This window comes from Cyprinus carpio, chromosome A22, assembly GCF_018340385.1.
Source record: "Cyprinus carpio isolate SPL01 chromosome A22, ASM1834038v1, whole genome shotgun sequence".
Lineage (NCBI taxonomy): Eukaryota > Metazoa > Chordata > Actinopteri > Cypriniformes > Cyprinidae > Cyprinus > Cyprinus carpio.
In genome coordinates this window covers 1,794,792-1,821,455 of record NC_056593.1, presented here as the reverse complement: position 1 = coordinate 1,821,455, position 26,664 = coordinate 1,794,792, and the positions used below count along the sequence as shown (strand labels likewise).

General features: G+C 34.0%; 1 protein-coding gene and 1 long non-coding RNA gene across 2 annotated transcripts in view; both read left to right on the top strand.

Moving 5' to 3' along the window:
• Positions 1-19,295, top strand: part of LOC122134842 — a 48,235-nt gene extending 28,940 nt beyond the window's left edge. The window contains exons 2-3 of the long non-coding RNA XR_006153130.1: positions 16,207-16,287; positions 18,483-19,295. This is a non-coding gene — a long non-coding RNA (uncharacterized LOC122134842). The remainder of the gene's footprint in view (positions 1-16,206; positions 16,288-18,482) is intronic.
• Positions 19,296-22,099: 2,804 nt separating this feature from the next.
• The window catches only part of LOC109080143 (receptor-type tyrosine-protein phosphatase S-like), a 135,579-nt gene continuing 131,014 nt past the window's right edge, over positions 22,100-26,664 (top strand). Inside the window, exon 1 of the mRNA XM_042712281.1 lies at positions 22,100-22,511. The gene's annotated coding sequence lies outside the window, so the exon portion shown is untranslated. The remainder of the gene's footprint in view (positions 22,512-26,664) is intronic.

The following is a 26,664-nucleotide window of genomic DNA, read 5'->3' as shown; positions in this document are numbered from 1 at the left end:
TTTATCTTTGTATGTAGTCTTGCTGAAAGGGTGTTTTATAAAATATTCATATTATATTATAATTAAAATGAATTAAAAGCGATATTGAAAAAGTTTTATAAACAATTTAAAACCAAGTGGAAAAAAAAATGTTTTAAAAACATTTCAAAATCGTATGCAGTTTTCCTTGCGAAATTAAAGATTTCTTTAACATTCAAAAATAAGATAAATTATTTATTTAGTAAGTTTTTATTTAGTTAGATTTAAGTTTTTATTTATTTAGTAAGATAAAAACATATGCAGTTTTCCTTGTGAGATTTTTCTATATTTATGAAATATTATTAGTTTCTTCATAATATCCTCCTTTCTGCCATAATAATTCTAACATTTTAGGTGCTTCTTCAGATTGTCCTCTTTGCTGTCATAATGTTTCTCTAATCTCTAAATGTTTCTCTAATTCACTAAAAATAAAAATAATAATTTTAACACCACTAAAAGTCATTTTGTAATAAGTTTGTCATTGTGGAGTCAGTGTTATAAGACCATCACAGGTTCCTCCTGGTTTGTTTTGTGATCTCCAGGCTAGTGTCCTCTAGCGGGACGTCCTGCGCGTGTGTGGCGTCTCCAGGCTCTCCTGCCTCTCGGATTGACAGTAATTATATGAGGAGCGCCTGATATCTCCAGATGAGGCTCTTGGTGGTGTCTGTTACAGTCAGCGATCCGTTCCTGCGAATCTGCTCGTGTTTCTCTGAGCGCTAATGTGCAGCCTTTGCTCTTCATTATGCTGCATTAGCGCTGAAAACGCTTCTTGTGCTTGTCAGGAAATGAAAAGCGAGATAAATACGACATTGTCCATCAGTGACTCATATTGTAGCATCATTTCTGGTTCGACCACGCCATTCGTGGAGTTAAGTGTGGTTTTGTGTCTTGGTGCTTTACGCTTCAAATCTAGAAAGTTAAAGATGTTGTTTAAGATGTTGTTTATGTTAGTAGCTCAAGAGTTGCTAGTCACATGACATTTAGCGTCAGTTGATTCACATCCATAATGTTAGCTTATACCTTCTCAGTTGCTGTTAATCTCAATTGTGTGTGCTTGTAAACGTCTGTGCGCTAACAGGAAATGACTTTTTGAATTAGCTGTATATTGCTAATATTTTGCCATATTCTAGCGGACGTTTGACCGGGGTCTGATTTAGTTTTTAATGCTCTTAAAGTGACTTATATTCCTCCCGTCTGCTGTCTTTGATGCCAGAAGTCAGGAGTGAAGGGTTTAGGATTTGCTACATTAGCTAGTTAGCATTATCAGACTTCGTTGCTACTAGCGCCTCTAGAATTGCTAGTCACGTGATATTTAGGTTTAGTAGATTGACATCCACAATGTTAACTTTCTCCAGTCACTGTAGACCTGTTGATCTTCGTTGCGTTTGCTTCTAAACGTCAAGCGAAGCCACCCGCGCCGATCCGCGCGTTAACAGGAAATGACTTTCCGCTCCAGCCGTGTGAATTGAACATGCCGTGAAATCAATAACTGTTGAAAAATTGCTTTTGCAGGCTGAAAGTACCTTCTCCTCCGTGAGTTGAACGAGTTAGGATGCTAGCGGCGGTTGGATGGTGGGTTTTCAAGGCTAAAACGTGTGTTCTTTCGACCTCATCCTGCCAGGTTTCCCATCGGCGGCTGCATCTGTCCATTATGGTGTTGTTGCTGAGGGCAAGGTCCTGCCCTGTTAAACACTGGAGCAGAGGCCGCTCTAATGCCCTCCCGGGGAAGATAATAGGAGTATAATCCTCTTATAGCAGGACACCTCCTTCAGGAAGCACCGGGACCCCGGATTTGATAGCAAACCGCGAAACCCCTGTGTATTTGGTTTATCTGAAAGATGTGAAGCTCATAGCATCTGTTTAGCTCGCTGATGACTTGTAGCTGAATTTCTTATGAGTGCTGTTGATGTATCGGAGCTTGTTTCTTTAAAAAGAGCCTACTGTGTTGTAACGAATGGAGCTGTGATGACACTAACAGTGTAGATGAAGTACACGCCAGTTCAAGAATTGGTGCTTATTCAGGTAAATTATTTTAAAACACCACTGATAAGTGATTTTCGGGACATTAGGTTTGCGTTAGCGGTCCTTAAATGCTTTAGTTGGGTTGTGAGTTTGCCGTTTGAATTAAATGTAATGAGAGAAAATGCTAGGCGATGATAAATGATGATTAAAACGTTTTGTCACAATGTGTACGTCTAATTGCATTTACAAATAAATTAACTTATTTTTTAAATGAATAAATTAAAAATAACTTAATTAATCAGTCTTGGGTCTCCAGTTATCAGTTTAAGTGCACTTGAGACTTATAATATATATAATATATAAAATACTTATATTATTTATCAAAAAATATTTTAATGTTTTATAATGTCCTAACTTTAAATATAAATATATATCAGTTAATCATTTTAATGTTTAATTATTTTAAGATTTTTAAGTATGAAAAACATTCTTACATTAAAAATGTTATAATTAAAGTACAAATAATTATGAGTGAATCAGTTTTTAAAAAATGCCTCAAATCAGCCTTGACCTCAGTTCTTATTAAAGTATTATTAAATATTAATATTTCAGAATTTATAAATTTTAAATATTAACATTAAAATAAAAATTTTAATAAAAAGTGGGTACTTGTATTCAAAATATTAAACTTTAAAAATGTAATTATACTTTTATCTTTTTATTAAAAAAGTTAATTATTAGGATTTAATCATTTTAATTTACATGTAAGTTTTTTTTTTTTTAGTTTTTTGTCAATTATGCTAAACAATCATTTGTATTTTGTCTAGTATTTGTATATTTACGCTGCAGTGCTTTTTCAAAAACTTAATTTCTGTAATAATTTCTGATTCCCATCCTCACCCATAATACAGTAAGAGCCTGATACTTGATTTTTTTCTAGTGTGTTACAGAAGTGCAGGTCACAGATGGAGTTGAGTGTCAGACAGTCCTGTATCCTTCAGTCCAGCTCATGATGAGGCTCTTAGCGGCGATGCTAGTCGTTACGCTGGAATACAAATAAGCCGAAGCCGCGCTGGACGCAGCAGGGAAAGTGAGGATCAATTCCCATAAAAGCCTGGTTTTACACGTTGACTGTACTTGCTTTAAATCAGCCAGAAATTGAATTTGGATGAATTGCATCCTGGTTACGGTGATGATCGCTGTTTCCCCGCTCTTCCGTTTTAAGTGGTTTTTCCTTCCACTTTCCTTCGCGCCGTTTAAGTGCATGTTGAGAGTAAACAGTGACGGATACAAATCTTCAAATGGGATTCTGGGAAGGTGGGGGAAGCCGAAGCAGAAGTGAGAGAAAGTGCTTTGCATTTGACTTTGACTTTTTCCATCAAAGAAACAGTCGTGAGGATCAGTTTATCCACATTCAATGCTTTAGCCTACCAACTCTTTGGCTAATGCTAGCTTTCTCACGTAGTGTACGCTCCCAATGACCTAATAATAATATTATTTTTCAAATATCTTTTGGTCTTTTTTTTCAAAGAAATTTGTAATAATATAAAAATATAATAATAATAATAATAATAATAATAATAATAAACATTTTAAATATTTTTCTATAAAAAAAATCTTTAACTTTTTCCAATATTTTTTATTGAAAAAAATCTAATAATTATTACATTAACATTAATAAAACAATATTGTTAATTTTTTTGTCATATTTAAAAAATACATATGTAAACATAAAATATTTTTATTTATATATTTAGTATAAATATTTTTTTATTTTTAACAATTGTAATCAAATTATCATTCAATATATAATCAATCAATTATTCAGACATACATTCATTCATTCTTTCATCCATAATAAAAAAAAAATAAAAAAAACAAAAATACATAACACAAACACAATTTTTCATATTTTTTCAGTTATATTTGTCTTTAAACAACAAAAATAATGTTTTTCAATAATATTTTGATTTAAAAATACATAATTTTATAATAAAAATATTTTCATGTTTGTTCTAGTTATTTGAAATATATAAAAATAAATATTTTTATTTATACTTTGTTTATTTTATATCTTAAGTTATACTTTTCTATAATATCATTATTATTCATTATAAAAACTTTTCCTTAAAAAAAAACATTAATGCCATTTTGGGACTTTTTTGCATTGTGATGTTATTTTCATGACAAGTCCAGTAAATTTTTTTGACACAAGTACATTTTTATAGACACACATTATTATAGAATATTATAAATAATAAAAAACTTGTTATATATTGTATTGCATGCTCGTTAAAATAAAAAGTACTGTCTTAACATAGTAAAATAGCTTTATTAAAATAGCATACAATAATGAGGATGAAAAACCATCAGAACATCAGGATGCATTACAAACAATTGTCATGAAAGTAATGTCGCAATGTAAAAAAAAAAAATGTTTCTTTTAATGCAGACGGTAGTGAATGTTTTACAATTGTTTTCGTCTCTGTATCTGCGGGTTTGTTTCCACGTCTCTCTGCTTGTCTTACAGTCATGTCACTCTCTCCAGACTCGTTCTGTGCCGGCTTTGTAGTTGGGCCTCGACGGCCTGTCAAACGCGATCAGAGAGAAAACACTCGGCGTTCACACTTTGAACCGAAAGCTAGTCCTCTTCAGGCTGTTCTATACTTTGGGAGTTGGCCGCGCCGCTTTGTTCGGCTCTCTCTGAGTAAGTAATGGCTCTATTTGTTTGCTGTTCATACTGGAAGCTGGGAGGAATCTGGCAATAAAGCGGCGGAAAACAAATCAATAAAAACCAATTAGAGCCCATATAGATTCATATCTGGTCTCTCGTCTGAGGCTGGAGTAACCACACATTACTAAAACCGGCCTACCAAACCCCTCACTCAGAGCCACCTACTCTAAACACCTCCAAGCTTAATTCCCATAAATTTTTAATTCCCACAGGAACAAAGATCACATCTGAGGAGGATCACATGGCGGTAATTTATTTAAGGAGTTATTTCGGTGCCGGGCGGAAGCGACCGATGCACCTTTCCAAAGGAAACGGGACGTCCTGAGTGACGGCGGGATATTGAGAGATTGAGCTGATCGAGATGTAGATCAGCAGTTCTCAACTGGTTTCGCTTTACGATCTGGATTGGACGTCAAGTGGCCCAACAGAACCAGAAAACATCCAAAAATGACCTTGAAATCAAGCTTATTAGGAAAAAGTGCACAATAGTATGCAGATCTATTCTTTTTGTCTCTTTTTGTACCTTTATATAGGACCTATATATATATATATATATATATATATATATATATATATATATATATATATATATATATATATATTTATATATTTACAATTTTGTGGCTTTTAGTTAATGTAAGGTTGAGATACCTATAATAGTTGTTATTTTTTTTGCATATTTTTTATTTTTTATGTTTTTAATATATTTCTATACCTTTTTATAATTTTAAATGTCTGTATTTTTTATTTTTAATTTTAGTCATCTAGTACATCAAGTTTTTAAATTTTCAGTTTACATTTTAATTTTAAAGTTTTAGTAATTTTATTGTGTATTTTTGCCATTTTCTTTTATTAATTTTTATTGTAGTTTTAGTTATTTTATTACAATAATACATCATAATTTTAAATATTTACATTTTAATATATATACATTTAAAAACTTAAATTTAAAAATTTATTTATATATATATATATATATATATATATATATTATATATATATATATATCTATATATATATATATATATGGTTTTCACCCTATTTTAAAGATGTAGTCATTTTGGTTTGTTGTTTTTTTGCTATATATATATATATATATGTATATATATATATATATATATATATATATAATGTCATATGATTAATCACGATTAATCACATCCAAAATATATAATATATGTGTGTATACTGTTATATTATCTAAAAATATAAATGAAACACACATATATATATATATATATATGTATGTTTATATATATATATTTATATATATATATATATATATATAAATGTATATACATGTATATTTTCATTATACAATTTATGTGTATTTCAAGCAACAATATTTTTTATTTATGTTTTTAACTATTGTATTACCCATCTGACAGCCCTAATATACTCTTGAAAAAAAAAAGATATAAAATAGATATTATACCAGTCCTTTAATTTTTCAGGAAATATTAAAAGAATAGTTTTGTCCATCTTGTTTGAAAAAGAGATTAAAAAAGATTATCCTTTAATTGAGAAATATACACTACTGAATTATATCCATATATGACCGATATTATATAGAACTATATATACACTATTGATATATATATATATCTATATATATATATATATATATATTGCATGTTGACATTGTCATGACATTTTAACCCTATTTCCTCTGCCTATTTTTATTGCAATTCAGAAAGTTAGCTCATTAGTTTTATTCAGCATAGTTACCCCCTCCCGTTTCCTCTCGAAAAACCAGCCCTGATTGGGTCCTAACCTGCTAGTTGAGATCTGCTGCTCTTGAATATCAGTCTGTGTACTTCCTGACTGAACAGATAGATGTCTTTCTGAGAACAGCAGACGGTTTTATCCTCGCACCTGGCTCTCTTTCACCGTGTTATTTGCCTCGACAATCTCCTCCAAAAGATCTGATAAAGTGGCGCGCCCCATGACCGGGAAAAGAGCGCGCGCGCAGCGGTTTCAAATACTAACGGTTTTTAGCACGAGCGCGCGCCGCTGTAACCAAACGCGGGCCTTTTCATTTCGATAAAAACCTCCGGATCCCCTCAAACGGTCCCTCTTCCAGAGATAATGCAGATGTTGTCACTGCACTCATCATTATGTTCCCGTGGCCCCCGCGTGGTTATTTACAGGGGGGTTGATCTGCGGTAATGTCTTACATTCGCCATCAAAGCCGTTTTTTTATCTGAGGACGGCGGGGGCGCGGCGGCATCACACGGATCATTTCTAATGAGTGTGGATTAGCGTGGATGATCCGGATCTGGTCCGGTGTTCCCGAGGTCAAAGGCAGCCTGGAATTCCGCGCCACAAATCCGCCAGTAAGATCGAGTAATAATAAACGAAATGATTTTTCTGTCGCACCCCCTCCGCTAGCGCGGGATAAACACAGATTATGTGCGTCATGTATATTCATAAGAAATCTTTGATTAGTTTCATGCTGGCTTGTTGATAATGCGGATTTATAAACTACCCCCTAAAGTGAAATTTTCCCTCAGTAGCCTATCTTATTTCTTTTGTCCACTAACAATGTTCAGCGATTCTTTTCCACCACAGTGTCATTTCCGTTAGATCGTGATTGAAATGACAGTTGTGGAACAAAATTTCCATCTCTGTTTTGTCTCTTAAGGCTAATTTCACTGCAAGTATGTTGTTTCCTAAATACACCAAATTAAGTCGTGTTTTCATTGTTTTTGCATAATTTGTCAAAAATACAGCTTGACTTGAAATTACAGTACACCATCACAATTACAGATAACAGTCTGGGGAGCAAATGATGTTTGTATGCATGCATAAAAATTATTTATTTATTATTTGTAGCCCTTTTCACAATACAAATCATTGCAAAGCAGCTTTACGGAAAATTTCATTTCTACAATATTTAGTAGTATCTTATCAGTGGTGACTGACAGTTTATGTACATATGGCAGAGAAATGTGCAGAAAAATCCATTAAAGACTAATCAAACAGATGATGAACACTATAAATAGCAATTATTATATGATGCAATCAAACTTATAGCAGAATGTGGTAGTTCTGTATGTTGTTTCAGGGTTGGCATCATCTGAGGTCCTCCGAAGGGTTGGCATCATCTCTTCTCAGGTGTTCTGGATCCAGATTGGAGCTTGTGTAAATCCTAGTTACCACGGGATGTCAATCCCAGCAGAAACAGAGAAACAAATAGAGACATAATTAGCGTAGCTGCTGTTCCAAACAAGCAAAATTGATTTGTTTAACCCAAGCTAAAGAATAATAATGTGCATTTGATCAGATATTACTGCAGTCCAAAATTATGAGATGCATTTTGTGAATGCTTTGCCAAATAGATCTGTCTTTAATCTAGATTTAAACATAGAGAGTGTGTCTGAACCCCGAACATTATCAGGAAGGCTATTCCAGAGTTTGGGAGCCAAATGCGAAACTTTGCTATCCTAGGTACTATCAAAAGTCCAAAGTTTTGTGACCCTAGGGAGCATGATGGATTGTAGCGTGGTAGAAGACTAGTTACTGTAGGTACGCAAGAGCTAAACCATTAAGGGCCTTGTAGGTAAGTAATAATATGATAATAAATAAGAATATAAACTGATACAGAACTTAATAGGTAGCCAGTGCAGAGACTGTAAAATTGGGGTAATATGATCATATTTTCTTGACCTGGTAAGGACTATAGCCGCTGCATTTTGGACTAACTGTAGCTTGTTTATTGAGGATGCAGGACAACCACCTAGCAGTGCATTACAATAGTCCAGTCTAGAGGTCATGAACACATGAACTAGCTTTTCTGCATCAGAAACAGGTAACATGTTCCGTAGCTTGGCAGTGTTTCTAAGATGGAAGAATGCTGTTTTTGTAACATTGCTGTCTAATATAACACCCAGATTTTTGACTGTAGAGGAAGTAACAGTACATCTGTCTAGTTGCAAATTGTAATCCAAGAGATTCTCTGAACTGTTTTTGGTCCAATAAGTAATATCTCTGTCTTATCCAAATTTAATAAGAAAATTATTGGTCATCCAATCTTTTACATTTTTAACACACTCTGTTAGCTTAGATAATTTAGAAGTTTCATCTGGTCTCGTTGAGATATATAATTGAGTATCATCAGCATAACAGTGGAAACTAATGCCATATTTTCTAATAATATTACCAAGGAGCAACATGTATATTGAAAATATCAGAGGACCTAGCACAGTCCCTGTGGCACTCCATATTTTACTATAGTCATTATTGAGATGACTCCCCATTTAAATAAACAAAGTAGTAGTGATCGGACAGGTAGGATCTAAACCATCTTAAAGCCTGCCCTTGGATACCTGTATAGTTTTTTGTATCTATCTATGATATGTCGTGATCTATGTGTCGAGCCCAGCACTAAGATCAGTAAAAATAGCAATGAAATGCAGCCTTGGTCTGACGCAAGAAGAAAGTCATTTGTAATATTAACAAGTGCAGTTTCTGTGCTATGATGGGGCCTGAAACCCGACTGATATTCTTCATAATTTTTTTTTTTTTTCTGCACAATTGAGCAGACACAACATTTTCTAAAAATTTTAGACATAAATGGAAGATTTGAAATGGGTCTGTAATTTGCCAGTTCACTAGGATCTAGTTGTGGTTTCTTAATAAGAGGCTTAATAACCACCAGCTTGAATGGTTTTGGGACGTGACCTAAAGATAACGACGAATTAATAATATTAAGAAGCAGTTCTTCTGCTACAGGTAACAACTCTTTCAGTAATTTAGTGGGTACAGGATCTAATAAACATGTTTTTGGTTTAGATGCAGTGATAAGTTTATTTAGCTCTTCCTGTCCTATAGTTGTAAAGCACTGCAGTTTATCTTTGGGTGAGATCGATAAAACTAAAGTATTAGACGCTGTAGAATTTACATTTGTTATTGTATTTCTGATGTTATCTATTTTATCAGTGAAGAAATTCATTAAATCATTACTATTTAACTGTGAGGGAATATTAAGATCGGGTGGCGTCTTATTTGTTAATCTAGCCACTGTGCTAAATAAAAACCTTGGATTGTTTTGGTTGTTTTCAATGAGTTTGTGGATATGCTCAGCTCGGGCAGTTTTTAGAGCCTGAATACAAAATTAAATACTGTTTTTCCATGCAATTCTAAAAACTTCCAAATTAGTTTTTCTCCATTTGCGCTCAAGACTACGAGTTTATTTCTTGAGAGAATGGGTATTACTGTTGAACCATGGCACAGTACGTTTTTCTCTAACCTTTTTCAATCTGATGGGGACAACAGCTTCTCATGTATTAGAGAAGACAGTGCCCATGTTGCTAGTCATTTTGTCTAGTTTTTGTCTATTTAAAATATAGAATTATTAGAAATATTATTAATTATTTAAAATACTAAGTATTCAAAAATATACAATTATTATTAATTGTTAAATTATTATTATTATTATTTAAAATATTTTAAAATACTAAATAATTACAAATTATTATTATTTTTAATTTTATATTTCTCCCAACAAGCACATTTTACCCACAAATTCTATTTAATGCAAAAATATCTTTCTAACTGTAATACAGTAATGATAAATTATACTGTTAAGACAAAATGTAAATTAAATTTACATTTTGTTTAAATTTAGAAGATTTAATTTACAGCAAATACTCTCATAATGTACTTTACAAATTTTTTTTACATTTAATTTATTTGTTTTTTTATATTACTCAAAAAAAAATTGGGAGTCATTTCGACTGTATCTCGTTTTATGAAACATTTTCGAACAAAGTAGCTTCAGATGCGTTTCTGTATCCTAAATACACAGTTAAATAACATTTTAACATGATTTGGCTGAAAGTACGTGAAAATTACGTGTTTTTCATGGTCTTCTTCACATATTTTCAACTCATGTCTCATTTCAAGCTCTTCTGACTGTTGTTTCATTGATAAACAAAAGCAACTTTTTATAAAAACTTTCTTTGTGACAAAATTGTTGGTTGTTGTAGAAATGTATTTTTCATGAATGCATTTTTAACAATAAAATCTGTTACTTTTACTAAAAAAAAATCAACTCGTATTTAAAATCAACTCGTATTTAATCATGATTAAATAAGCTCCCATATGATATAAGATGGGGTGAAAGCAGCGGTGGTTTTCCAGGCTCTCCAGACATGAGCGATGAGGCGTTTGGCTGTAAACAGGTGTGTGGAGCGACTGATTTATTGTAATTAATCCGATGTGTCCATTCCTCCGGCTGCAGCGCATCTGCGGCCGAGAGCTCTTCCCAGTGTCACCATGTCAAGGGCAATGAAATTACTCTGATTAAAAAAACTCATAATAATTCATTTTTTTTAAGGGATTCCAGTTTTTGAGAGCTTGATAATGAGGTGGATCATTAGGATGCATGTCTGGGGTCGCGGCGTGCTTAAGATCTGCTCATTTGGACTGGAGTTATTGAGCTACAGCTGTCTGATACAGGCGTCCAGATCAACAACAACAAGAACTGGCAGACTGCGCTGTAATGATTATTTTGTAGTTGTGGAAAAGCTGGCTATTTTTAGTGGAGAGCAGTGGCACTTATCTGGCCAAAACAGGCCCGCTAATAAAACTCAAGTCGGGATGGAGAGATTTATTCCCAGAGAAAAGAAACAGCTTGAAATGAAGGAGTGAATCGGTCAAATGTCGTTGTTTGTACATGCTAGAGATCATCAGAGCATGGCAAGGCCATAATTTTAAAATACAAATTTTAATAAAATAATTTTGACTGTAATCATTTTAATAATTTATATTAATATATAAGACATTATATAATATTATTATATTTACATATTTAGTATTTATTTTAACAAAATAAATTAATAAATATATTTAAGTAATTGGTTAAATGGGCCTGATAATGATAATAATATTAATAATAATAATAATTGTATACATTTATTATATTAATGTGTCATTAATTAAATGTAATAGTTGTAATATTTAATAATATATTAAGAAATGGTTTAAAATTTTTACATAATTATTTAAAATTATTAAAATATATTTTATTAACAAAATTGTATATATATATATATATATATATATATATATATATATATACTACAACTAATAACATATGCAATTAATGTGTTATACATTAATTATTTGTAACAATTGTGGTATTTAATACAAATATATTATTTATAAATTACTTAATATTTATATAATACATTACTATTATATTATATTAACATGTTTAAATATTTAGCATTTATTTTATCAAAATTCATTAATTAATATTTATTTAGTTGTTGCATTGACCCAATAGTAATAAAAACATATATGAATTCATTAATTGTAATAATTAACATAATTCATTGTAATATTTAATATTGATATATTTAGTATGTATTTTAACAAAATTAATTAATTAAAATATTTATATAGTAAGTTGTTTTCTTTTGATTTGACCTGGTCATGTGACGTGCAAGACTTCTCAGTTTGGAGAAACAGACACAAATGTAAAATTATAGCTGAGATTGTTTGAGAAATGTTTGAGTTCATATCAAGATCCCTGACTTTTGATTTCAGGTTTTGGTATCTTGGTGAATTTGAGCAGTTTGTAGGATGATTGTGGTATATGGACAAACTTTAACTTTAGCAAACATCCTCATTAATGTTAATGCTGTATATGAGGAACAGTGTTTGGGAATTTTTCTGTGTTCTTTAGCAGGAGCTCCAGTATCCAGATGACAGTGTCAGGCAAACGTTCCCAGGAATGCTAATGAAAACACACTCACCATAAGTTTTGCCTGAATTTGGCGCACGGATCTATTTATTCAGTAACTGAATCAATTTGCTCTTCATTGTGCAGGAACTTCTGGGGCTTCGGCTCGATGCGGTCACCACAACACTCCAAAAGACTCTCCTCTGAAAAAAAAACAACAAAAAAAGACTTCTGTTAGTATTTCGAAAACACAATTACAGATACAGACTTCTGTTAGTATTTCACTTCATGCCTATACATAATGCATAATAATAATAATAATATTATTAATAGCAATAAAAATAACCAAATAAACAGTTAACTATTATAATATAAACAATTATCATTAACATAATTATTTTGCATTGATAGTTTTGTTTTAAACATTTAAAAATTGTTTAAAAGCACATTTTACATGCAGAAAAATGAATGCAAAAAAATATAATTCTTATTATTGTAATACAGTAATGAAAAAATAAACTTGTCTAGACACAACTTAAATTAATTTTACAAAATATAAGTTTAAAAAATACTACAATTACATACTTTTTAAAAACAATTAATTTTTTAAAGAATTTTTTTAATTATAATGAAAATATGTGTTGCAATGCAAACTCACATAATTTATTTTTATTTTTATACAAATTAATTATTAAATTCTATTTTAGACTTAAATTTTTAAATTATTATTACATTTATTTTTAATAAAGTGTTAATGTACAAATTATTTCTTTAATGTTTATTTTATTTATCTTGCATTAGCTTACAACCCTTTATTAACTTTTATTATTAATTTATTAAAAAAATGTTTACAATTTAGTGTACAATCATTTTTGCAAAACGTCAGTTGATTTATAAATTAATTAAAAAATATTTATTTAGTAATATTAATAACAACATATGAATGATATTAATTTTACATGTTATTTAGATATTATATTAATACTATGTTTTATTAATATTTTTAAACAATTAGCATTGTAACACAACTAATCTAAATATTTTATTTTATTTTATTTTATTTAAATTGGCCTGTAAATGTGGAGTGCAAAACCTTTTAGTTCAGCGTTTTTTAAATAATTAAAATGCATTTTTATTGTTGTTGTTAGCGTTATTATTAGCTGTATTATAGTTTTATTAGCTTGCAATCATTTATTAAAGCATAACGGGTTTCAGTGTTATATTACATGATATATACAGGCTTCAAGTGTAGTGCTACTGAATTAATTTCTTTAATCCTGCTTGAGGGAGAACCCCGCTCTCTTCCCGTCACGCATGTGCTTCTGAAAGCGTGCGCCACTCTCTTCCTGCGCTCCGATGAAGCCTTTTGCACACTGTTTTTCATCACGCTTCCACCATCTCCCGATTTACCCTGCACCATGATGCTCAGCCATCTGTCGCCGCGGTGACCGTTTCCCATGCCAGTGTTTTAGAGGGGCCCCTAGAAAACCGGCTACGTTTAGACTCTTATTAGCGCTCGCTCAAGTGCGCGACCCGCTCGGATCGCACGCAAGCGTTACGTTACATCACAGCCCCCGTCCTCTCTTCACATGGAGGCTAATGTATTGTCACGTCCCCCGGTGGGCTAGCACTAGCGTTAGCTCACAGCTATGCTATATTCAGCCTGTATAATGAAGCATCTGATGGAGGGAGCGTCTGCTGTGAGGGAGCGGTAGCGCAGCAGCGTGTGTGCGGCGAATAAATGTCGTACATTAAACAAATTCCCAGCACGGGCACTGGCTTGTTTTGGCAGCCAGAGCTAAGAGGGCGCCACGTGGTCCACCCTCCCTGCCCCGAGGCCTTGTGAGACCTCTCGCGGCACTCAGCAGTTTTGATTGGGTAGTCTCGAATTAAAGCGTCCCATCAGGACGAGGAATCATGTTCACCTGCTGGCTGGCTGGTTGTCATGGAAACCGTGTCCCAGAGGAGGCTGAGGCTTGTCTACGGGCAGAGCGAGAGAGGGATGAGCTGAGAGATAAAGGACAAAAAAACTTGCCAGAGCTTGTTTAACACGGGTGTGAAAATGGTGTATTAGCGATAAAGCAACAAACGTAGAAATTTGTTGGACATTTTTTTTAAAGTGAGGACTCTTGGTTTTGCATTCTATAATGTGTCTGAAATACATAATATAACACAAATATGCATGTAGCACAGCAGGATCTCAAAGTTTCGTCACTGTTGCATAAGCAATAAATCAGCGAAAGTAGAAATTTGTTGACATTTTTAAAAGAGGATGCTTGATTTTGTGTGTTTATGCGTTCCAAAATGAGTGCAATTCACAGTACGACACAAATGCATTGCATTGCAACAGGATCTCAAAGTTTCGTTAGTGTTGTGTTTGCGATAAACTAGCCAAAGTGGTGATTTATTGAATATTTTAAAGCAAGGATGCTTGATTTTGAGGTTTGGGTTCTAAAATGAGTCTGCAATTCATTATATGACACAAGTATGCATTCCATCGCAACTGGAGCTCAAGGCCTCATTGCTGTTGTGTTTACGATAAACTAGCCAAAGTGGTGTTTCTTTGAATATTTAAAAAGCAATGATGCTTGATTTTGATGTTTGGGTTCTAAAATGAGTTTGTAATTCATGATACGATACAAATACTGTGTGCATTGTAGCGCAACAGGAACATTTTGTTACTTTTGTGTTCGCGATAAACTAGCGAAAATTGCATTTTGTAGAAAAAAGCGAGGTTGCTTGTTTTTGTGTGTGTCCACATTCTGCAATGCGTCTGCTGCTCATAGTATAGCACAGTTATGCAATGCATCGCAACCGGAGCTCATAGTTGTGTTACAGTTGTGTTTGCGATAAATTAGCGAAAGTGGCATTTTGTTGAATACTGTAGTTACAAAGCAATGACACTTCATTTTATGTTTGTTTTGCGTTCAAAATGTATCTGTAATTCATAATACGTCACAAGTATGCATTGTAGCGCAACAGGAGCTCAAAGTCCTGTTTGCAATAAATTAGTAAAATATTCCAATTTGATAACCTTTTTATAAAGTGAGGATGCTTGTTTTTTTTTTTTTTTTTGTTTTTTTGTTTTTTTGTGATTTTGCCTTTTAAAATATTTTTGCGATTCCTAATACAACACAAGTATGCATTGAAGCACAAGAGGACCTCAGAGTTTACGGTTGTGTTTGCGATAAATAGCGAAAATTTGCGGAAGATTGACTTTGTGTGTTTTTTTATTACAAAATGTGTTTGTAGTTCATAATACGACACAATTATGCACTGTAGAATAATGTGCGTTAAATTAGCGAAAATTGCATTTCGATGAACATTTCAAAACATTGGACGCTTGGTTTTTTATTGCATTCTAAAACGAGTCTGCATAATACAAAATAATTATGAGTCCTGCTACTTTTGTTTGTGATATACTAGCGAATTTGTTTTGTTGAACATTTTAAAAGCAAGAACACTTGAGTTTTTTGTGTTCTGAAAAGATTCTGAAGCGTAACAAGTGCTCAATGTCCTGTTAATGTTAATGGTAAACTAGCAATATTTTGGTGTGCCATTCAGGTCAAAAGTGATCTTCTTGTTTTTAACATTAATGCCTGCCCTCATTACACGTGATCACCACTGAAAAACTGGCTGGAAATGGTGAAAACAGCGTATCGATCGGCTCTTGTGTTGACTAGCAGACGGTCACTCTTGCATCTTCAGAAAGCTGCAGTCTTCTCTCTGAACTCAGGAGGGAGCGGTTCATTTGTCAGTCCTTTTCATTAGCTTTTCTCTTTCTTTCTCCTCTTTGCTGAAGGTTCAACTGAGGCAGCCAAAGAAAACGCCACTAAAAACAGCCGAAGAATGAGGCAGAAGGAATATTAAAAACAGCAGAGAGGTAAAAACCTTCATGGGATCAAACACTATCTGACCCTATTTACTTTCTGTTATTGTAAAAAAAAAAAAAAAAAAGGTTTGATTCAAGGTCTAGGATTTTATATATATATATTTTTTAAAATGGTAGCATTAAGCAAAAAATTAAATGACTATTTAACTATTTATCTAGAAATATATATTAAATTAAATGTTAAATTATAAGACTGTTTAAGTCTAATATAATTAATAAAATAGTAAAAAAAAAATCACAATTTATCGCTCTTTATATATATATATATATATATATATATATATATATATATATATATATATATATATATCAGGCTGTCAGGATAATATCAATCTATAATTATATACATATATTAGCATTTATATTTAATACATATAAATATAAGTATTATAATTATAATCAATTATAGTTATAATATTTATTAATTAATAATAATAATAAATAATGTTAAAATAATAGACTGTTTTTGAATATTAAAAGCAAAATTTTGGTAAAAATAATGATTAAAAATATAAACTAAAAATGATCTTTCTATCTCTCTCTACAAATATGTAATATTTAAAATATAAATAAATATAAGCAACATGCAAATATGGTGACAATATCCCCTTTTTAAATGAATAAATATAAAAGCTAATAACAATAATAATAATAATAATAAAATAAAAATATTAGTTGTATATTAAATTACACACAATACAACTATTGTGTGTAATTTAATATACAACTCTATTTGAATAAATTAAACATATTAAACATAAAAATATATTGTTTAATAATAATATATTAAAATGTATTTGTTAAATGTTTAATTATAATTGTATTTGTATTTATATATCTATTTGGCACAGTTATGGATTTCTGTTCTTTCTGAGTTTCCTTATTTGGTCATGTTCCTTTTCTTGTTTAGTTAATTAATTAGCCCCACACCTGTTTCAGTTTCCATCTGATTACATTCCCAGTGTTTAAAAGTCTGTGTTCTCTATTATTCCTTTGTCCTCTATTGATGTATGATACCCCGATTTGGATTTGTGTTTGGATGTGCCCTTTTTCCTCCCGTGTATTATTAAAAAGCCTTATTTGTTATTTCCTTCGTCAAGCGTTTACTTAGCACACCTACACGCGTGACAGTATTGAACTCTTATTTATTATGTTTTCTAATTATTTTTATTGTACAGTGTTTTTTAAGCATTGTTTAGGCTGTCATTAATCCTTCCTGACATCAGTACAGGCTTAGTGTGTGTATTCGTATGCTTTTATATGATATAATTTACATTTATTCACTCTTTGAGACCTTTTTTTTTAGCTTCATTTTGTTCAGAAAGGTAGCTTTTGACATATATGACACACATTAAAGCTGAAGTGCATAATTTCTCTTTTATTTCTGAGCTGTTACAGCTCTTCAGTGATCTGTTTTTGTACAGCGGTACTCGAGTGTGTCCTTGTTGTTTGCTCTCACTGACTCTGGAGTTTAGCCTTGAGTCTGCGGTGTATCACAGGCCAAACGGACCGATTATTTGCGCTCGCTGCCTGTTTCTTTTCAACAAGTGGAGAGCAGAGCAGGCCGACGCTTGTGGACTTGTATCTGCAGGCTGTTTGAGCCGCTGATAAAAAAAATCAAATAAAAAATTATGAAAACCTTAAAAATAAAACAACAAAACAGAAAATCTAAATACTATAATAAATGTAATAGATTAAAATCGTATGGAATAATAGCTGGAATCAAAAACGGATCTAGGGCTCTGTGATATATGTACAATAATCAGAGTATGTTTGAGATCGTTTGCTCGAAATATAAAATTATTCAACATTGTAATTATTGCTCGCCCTTTAAAAAAAATGTGTATATATATGTGTGTGTATATATATATATATATATATATATATAGATATATATTACATTTATGCATTTGGCAAACACTTTTATACAAAGTAACTTAAATTGCATTAATTTTATTTTCTTTTTCTAACAACATTTCTGCTTGTATTAACCATTTCAAATCTGTTTTGCCACAGTGCTGTTTGGTTGAAAGTAGTGTACACATTAAACATTAGCTATATTGCCTAGCCTTATGTGTATCTAAGAGAGAGAGAGAGTTAGTAGCTGCCTCTCTTTATAAGTTGAGTGTTTGTATGAGACAAATCTTGTGATGTAAAGTGTGAGTGTGTGCGTGTGTTTGTATCAGGCTGAAGCAGATACAGTACGTGCTGATGAGTTCCTTGCGGTGGCAGGCGGTGTAACGACCCTCTGACCTGCTGGGTAAACAACCAGAGAGTATCTGACTCCAAATAAGGCCAACACATCCACAGCACAGAGCAGTGGCAACCTGCCATCCTCCACACACACACACACACACACACACACACACACACACACACACACACACACACACATTACTGTCTTTCTGAAGCCCGCCTGCTCTCTTCGCGTGGTTTATGAAATGAAAATCCTGTCATCATTTATTCACCCTCATGTCACTCAAAACCCAACAAATTCTTTATTCTGTAAAACACAAAATGAGATATTTAGCAGTATGTTCATGCTGATCATTTCCAGCAAATGCATATAGTGACCATGGCAGTCAAATTTCAGACCATAAAAATGCACCATGAGAGAGTTTGAAATGTAGACTTGTGCACTCTATTTAAAGTCATATGATAGATTTGTATTTTCGTTATTGGCATTTGTGTACATTCAAATCTTGCACAGGAATATTTTACACCAACAGGGACATCAGTGATGGTTAAAAAGTCAGGGTTACAAATGTGTACTAAAACTAAAACTGTTAAATATTTTTGTTAGTTGAAATAAAGCTGAAATAAAATATAAATTATGAATATTAGATGAAAAATGTATTAACTTATTTCAATTAATTGCCAAAGTAATTTTAATTTAGTTTATATTAAAGCAATGCAATTATTATCTGGAAAAAAAAGGAATAAATCTAATCTAAATGATTTGTAAAATAAACAAAAACTAATTTACAGAGGCACATAAAATTAAAAAAAAAAAAAAAAAAAACTAAAGTATAAAAATAAAAACGTCAAAATATGAATTAAAAACAATACAAAATAATACAAAAATAACACGGTTTTACACTAATTTAAATATGTAAATGACGTTTGAGAACCGATATATTTTAATCATAACGAATCATATTTTAATTATAATATATATAATTCATTTAATATTTTAATAATAAATTATTTGGTTTGTCCCTAAGCTTTTGTATAAGTTTTTAAAACTTGGAATATAGTGCAAGTGATGTATAGACTAATTTGATACTTGTGTATAGTCACTTTATGGTTGTTTTTTATGGAAAAGAGGGGGGAAAAAAATCTGCTCTAAATCTCCTTTTGTGTTTCGTGAAAGATAGAAACCACCTGGCTTTGAAATGACGTGAGGGTGAGTATGTTTCTAGGTAAACTATTTCCAAATCCATTGTCCTCCTCTAACTGACTTTCCTTTTCTTTCAGTCTCTTTGGCATCGTCTGAAATGCACTGCCTTGTTGCTTCTGCACCTCATAATACGCATGTTGTTTGGTTTTCGCTTTTAGTTCTGATAAATGCTTTTGCCTTTTAGTCCTTTAAGAGTCTTTCTGCTGTTATCCTGCAGCGAAACAGACCACAGGCATCCCAAAGTGTCGTATTTCACATTTTAGACACATCCCCTTTCTTCACTGACCGTTGGCAACGTAAAAGCACAGTACATCTCTAGCCATTTTAGCATTTGAACCTGCTCTCCCTCTGCTCCTGTGAGGGAGGAATAACCTCACCTTTGCATCTTTTGAAAAACAGTCATATTCTCCTTCGTTCAAAAGCGACAAGACGGTCACGTTTAATATTTATGATAGCGAACACGACCTCTCCTTTTAGTGTGAATGTATAGACCCCTTTGTGTGTGTGTGTGTGTGTGTGTGTGTGAGGACTGTCTGTAATGAATTCATAATGTCTGCAGTGGGTCTTTGTAGATTCCTATCAGGCAGCAGATAAGACAGCGCAGTTGCACTCTAATAGCTGTCAGCCTGCTTTCCTTCCTGTCTATGGATCAGTTCACTTTCAGCAGACAAATACACACACACACACAAACACAAGATGGGCTGTGTATTCAGAAGCATATTCTCCGTACAGTGGGTCTAAAGATAAAAGATGCTGCATTTTCTGTCGATGGAAAGACTGCATTTCTGTAGCGTGTTGAAAGGAGGTCCCCCAAGGCTCTGTACAAGGCCCCCCACAATTGATGCATTTTCCCCCAAAAACTTGACAAGCGGCGGCCCCCATCGTTTTTTTCTGCCATCAAACATGCCCAAAGTTTTGAAAGCACCTCAGACAGCCAAGTTGTTTTTTTGTTTTAGAAGGAAGCTTCAAAGTTGCCTCAGAAAAACAGCCATTAAATACAGTGCAATCTTCTGTGCCCTGAAGCTATTCACGGAAGCTATTAAAAATGATTGTGACACTAAACAGTGCTTTGTGAGTTAATGATGTTTGTTTATTAGCTCCACATATGCTAAACTGAATTAAACTTTGTGTATTGCTTTGCTTGGTTGCTGAAACCTGTTATTCAAGTGCTTATCTTCTGAAAAACATCATATTGTGGGTATAATGAAGCTATATTTAGCAGATCCTCAGTTCTAATGCACCAAGTTTTGACCTAATTATGTATCTAACTACATTTTGGATCTAAAAGAACATTCAGTCGCACGATAACGGCATAAAAATATTAATTGGCTGCTTTATCTAGTTCTACACTGGTCCACATACTAAAATAGCAGAGGAAAACACTTCCAGTATACAATGCTCATTATGGTCTTATGGATTGGCCATGTCGAGTGTAAAATGATCTTTATCATTTCCCCCAGCATCCTCAAATGACTCTTCAGCCCCACTGAAATTTACCATGCCAAGCTCTCCGCCACCAGGAGGACATGGGATGCGCTATAGTGTTTGATTTATAAGCCTGATTAAACTAGGCATGTGTGAGTAAGAAACATGAGGCAAATCAAAATAAAATCACAGCAACGCTTTAGGTGTTGTTCCTGCTGATTGGGCCTTGGCCCTTTATGATGGTACAGATCACAATGGCCCTTAAATAAAGAGAAAAATGCTTGTAAACAATACTCTAAAGCATCTCTGTAAAGAATGAGTTATTGTACCAAGCCTTTGTTCATTGTTTTGCTGTAATAGGTGCAGCCCTTTAACTTACGGTGTGTCAACACAGTCTGTATTGTGATACTTATTTTATTCGTTCATCATGAATAAAACAGATGGTGTCTCTGATAAACACCCATTGATGTATTTTTTTTTTTCAGTACGTTTGATATTCATATGAATTTGAATACCCCGTACATAATACCCTTTGGTTTTTGCGAATGCAAATTACTGTTTGACCCTTCCCAGTTTTAAATCATAAATCATAAAATGTTTATCATTTTAGACATATCTCTTTCTTACAGACTATAGTAAATAGTTTTTTAATTGTTATCATGTGCCATGTAAAAATGGTAAGTCTGATTTTTTTTTTTTTACCATGGAACAAAGCCTTCCATGGTACATGTAGTTGTTTTCTATAAATACCAAACTATGGTTACTATGGAAGAACATTCTTTTCATACGGGCAAATATGTTCGCTTGGAAAACACATTGGCTAAATTAATATGTTTAGGAGCCGTTTATCCCCTCCCTTGTTCGTAGGCTTCTTATTTTGGAGGTGAAATGGTTTTAGTGAGGGTTTCAAATGACAGTATCTCAAGTGTGCGCGCTTATTCACCACAGAGCTGTGACGTGAGCGCGCAGAGGCCTCCCTCTGCCTGCTCCGCTGTTTTTGGGGAGGGTGAGCAGGAGAAAAAAGGGGGGGCTAAAGAAACCCCCACCAAACTGCCCCTACCCCCAGTCGAAGTCCGGGACCTGAAAGAAAAGAATCCGATCCAGCTCTGGGACGCGGTGGACCGACTATCCACCGACATTTGAAGCTCGTTTTAAAGCGAGTTTCTGGAGTTTCGTGCGCTCTTGGAGAGTTTACGCACGGACGCCGTCGACATGGCACGGATAACTGTTTTCTCCGGTTGAAAACTTCGCGTGTCCAAGGTGTTATTTGGAATTTTTCCCCTTCTGTTTTACATGGATGCAATATAGGACGCGTTTAAGGGGAATTATATGGTCGCACCGCTTCTGCATCGATCCGAAATAAAGTTACTTGGACGCGCGTGGAACTATTGTAAGTAAATTAGTTGTTTTTAATTGTCATTTTAAAACTTAGCAACTTTTAGTAACTTTTTTTAGACAATGTCTAATCTTTAGAGATAATCATTGAGAGATTTTCTTGATGTCTCTCTTATCGAATTGTGCGTTATGTGCAGTTTTTGCAACACGTTGTAGTAATTGAGTAATTAAACGGTTTTGATGGCTTGTGTTGTTTTCCTCATGTAACGTTCTGCTTGGAGTCTTATGGACAATTTCAATAGCTTAAAAACTTCATGACTTTTTCAGGTCTTACGTGTGATTATAAACAAATTTGGTAACACTTTTCATAGAGGACGATTTAAGTGTTGCATTTCTTTTGTTTGGGATCTCTAAGACCCAAAGTATAAAAATGATGAAATGCATTGAATTGTCACATTGTGGATGTTCACTCTTGCCATTATGGGTTTATTTTATTGTCATTTTTATTGTCCTGAAGTGTCAGCATGACCCTAACTCATAGAAGCAACCATACTACATCTGGGAAGTTGACACATTTTTCTGAAAAGTGCATGCTTGATTTGTGATGCAGGTTAATGCTTTATTAATATACGTGAAATGGGCTTTTGGTTGTGGGAATGTGTTGCGAATTTCCAAAAAAAAAAAAAAAAAGATTTATTTAGTAAAATGGATGGTAATATTTTTCAAGGTCTCTTAAATTGAGCACAAGGACACTAAAATCAAACCCAGATTATGAGGAAAATTGGAAAGTAACTTTCTGAAGGTTTAAAGTAATGGTTTCATTGACTTGCTGCAAATGCAGAGTTTATAGAGTAGAAAATAATGTATTACACATATTTGCATTTTGGTTTTGAATAGAAAGCATGAAAAGTCATTATTGTAGAGAATATTGATTCTATTCACCAAGTGTCTTTCTAGCAAAGCTATTATATTGAGGATTTTGTCTATTTTCCTGACAGTTAAATGCTTGTCTATAAGTTTAAGCTTTGTTTCAGCTACGTTGTGCCATGGCCTGCTGAATATAGCAGTTTAAAATTTACTGTCATTTGAAACATTACATACGTTCATATATTAAAGGTTTTAGTGAGACTGAAGCATAAAAGCATAGTGCAGGTATTGTCTTGATTCGTTTAGTCACAGATAATGCAGGGGTCATTAATCACTTTAATGTGACTTCAGGGGCCCCGTATCAAAATGAGTCTGGACTGAAGTACTCTGGTTCTTCTTTTGAGAAAAGTTTGGCTTAACAGTTTGCTTTGATCTCCAAGAAAGACTTTGTTGACGTCTCATCCAATCAGTTTGATAGCAAAGATCTACTCTAGGCACTAGTCAAGAAGGACAGCCATCATTGATCCTTTCATGAAATACATACCAGCTTTTTGAGCATTAATGGCAAAAATTTGTTTGTTTGCACAGTCTTTGTTCTACGATGCAAACTCACAAGTGTGCTTTAGTTTCCAAATGTCACTATAATTGGACAATTTATCATAGCTGATCACTGTCAGATCTTGAGAGCCGAACAGAAGTCGTTAGCCGTGACTGTGGTCTATAGAGTTGTAATTTCGCTCATTTTTCTTTTACGGCTAAACAAAAACAAACAAGAAATCAACGAAGTCTGGTTGTTTCAGAATTAAGGAATTTTTCAGTGGATGTAATAAAAAACTTCGTTTGCCGAACTAACTTTGATTTCCCGTGTGCACTCGGTGTCACCTCTGGACGAAAAGTTAATTGAATTGAGCTGAGGATATGAGTTCTGGTGAAATGTCTTTTGTAAGGTGTCTTCCCCAAGGTTTTGAATTTAATTTCTGCAAAGCTGTTCCTTATGGTGTCGTTTTTTTGTGTGTTTTCCTACACTTATCGCTGTAACCTTTTCCCCCCATTTTAAATCGGGATCAAAGGACAATGCCTCAGAGAGATTTTGGACAAGTTATGCCAAAATAAATATTCTCCCGACTACAGAGAGAAGAGAAGGGCAGCGCTCTTGCATTTGCGTGCATTACAGATTTAGCCTTCTGTTTATGTGAGCTACAGTAGCTAATGATCACTCTAAATATAAAGTGTGCCATGCTTTAATGAGCAGTGTCGAGGCAATTTTCTGTTTCAATAAGGCAAGAGGCAGAAAGTCTTTTGAATATTAATTTCCTGTGAGAAATGTCCAACAGTCATACAGTCAGTCATACAGATTGGTGCGACAAAAGGAACACTCAAACTCTGCATTTATATCCTAATAAAACATGGATGCTTCTATCTAATCCAATCATAATGCATATTCATCCTATGTGTCCATTTGAGTTGTCCAACTAACCTGTGTCCCCTAGATGCATTTCTAAGTAATGCAAATTATTTTCTTAGAAGCTCGGTATAAAATAGCATTTCTCGTCTCATGTTTGTCTTGCACACACACACACATTAAATACTTTTCCTGTTATCTTTCCTGTTATCCCTCAGCTCATCAAAAACTCAAGCTTATTGATGATGAAGCATTCTATAGTAGGGTAAAGAAGACAAATTGTCAGATAATAATAAAATCTCCTCCACAAGCAGTATATTTCTTAAATTTAGTTTTCTTTTAGCATTAGATCTTATATCACTTCCTAATATACACGAAAAGTAATTTTATTGAATAGTGTTGTGCACAGTCTTGTATTCACTGGTGCCGTGAATAGATTTAGTGCAGGAAATGCTAATGGAGTGGCTGAAATATCAAAACAACAATTATACAAAAAGCTCCCTCTCATGATGGTTACTGTAACCCGTGTGTGCCAATGTGATCATAGTCAGTAGATAAAATTAGGTGAGATTGTGTAGCAGCAAGAGCAGTGCAATTATCAGCTTGGGTTTTGAATGGCAGATGCAGTGGTGGCGGTAATGGCAGCTGCGCTGCTCCTCACATTATCAGCAGAAAAGGGAGGGGAAGAGAGATGTTCACCAGTGCCTAAGCTCTGCTAGCTAATTGTGTTTATTTCTCTTAATTTGTCCCGAGTGCTAAATCGGTGCTCTTCAGCTCATGGTGGGTGCAATTTGTCTGGTGGTTATAAAAGAACAAGTGCAGTGTCTTTGAAACGAGCTCTTCTGATCTTAATGCGACTGTCTCATGCATCCACATGCACGTCCAAGCAGAAGGATCCAATGCCTCTCTGTTCAGCCACGGTTGCCGCCTTACTCTACAGCCCAGGGGACAATCAGTCAGTCTGGCGGAATTATCCAGCACTTGTTCAGACGAGTTCCTGAGTAAATCACAACACTGTCCATGACAAGCCTTGTTGAAGATGAGGGATAGCCTCTGCTGGTAAATTATATTAACTCTCTGGCCTATGTTGCCTATTCTGTCCAACAGGTTAACGGCAAATCCAAGATAAGACACCAAGCAACCCGCTCCTGCTGACGGGATTGATCCATCTCGCTCAAAGTTTAATTTCATCTCACGCTTGGCCGGTTGCCTACGTGACGCTGCAGGACTGATCATCCGGTCTCTGGGCTCTCAGTACTTCGGCAGTACTGATAAAGCCAAAAGCTACTACCTTCTCCCCTCTCATCCTAGCAAGGCCTAAGCTTAGAGCCCTCACTGCAAGACTGGATTTCAAACCAATGATATGCTCCACTTGCTCTGATGCCACTGTGATAATGTGTTCATTATGGTAGAAGGGTGTTACATCCGTGTTACACCCACCACCCAACCTCCACCCCTCCCTCTGGCCTTGATATGTTTGGTCGTTTTATTGGGGGCACTTATTGTTTACCCCCACATTGGTGATTTTTCTTTTTTTTGCTCTTTAAGTATGATGACCAGCTGGCACTCTGAGTTGATGGGCATCCCGCCCAGCTTTAGACAATGCAGATCTGTCATAAACACACCCTACCGTGGCTTTGGTCTGAGTTATGACCCCTCCGGGGGTTGTGGAGACCCGTCCCCACCCTGTTCTCCATGGCTGGAGGTCAAGATGCCATCTGTGATTGGTCTACTTATTCTCCACTTTGGCTCGATAGTTTACAGACCCCAATGAACCAGATTAAAGGGTTGGATCTTTGTTTGATAGACTTGGAGTGTTTATGACCTTTCTCTGAGGCAACTCCAATTGGACCCCAAAATACCTTTACGTCATTAAGTGGAACCAAACAATAAAGACAGTGAATCCAAGGTAGGTTCCTCTTGAATATCTTAGATATCC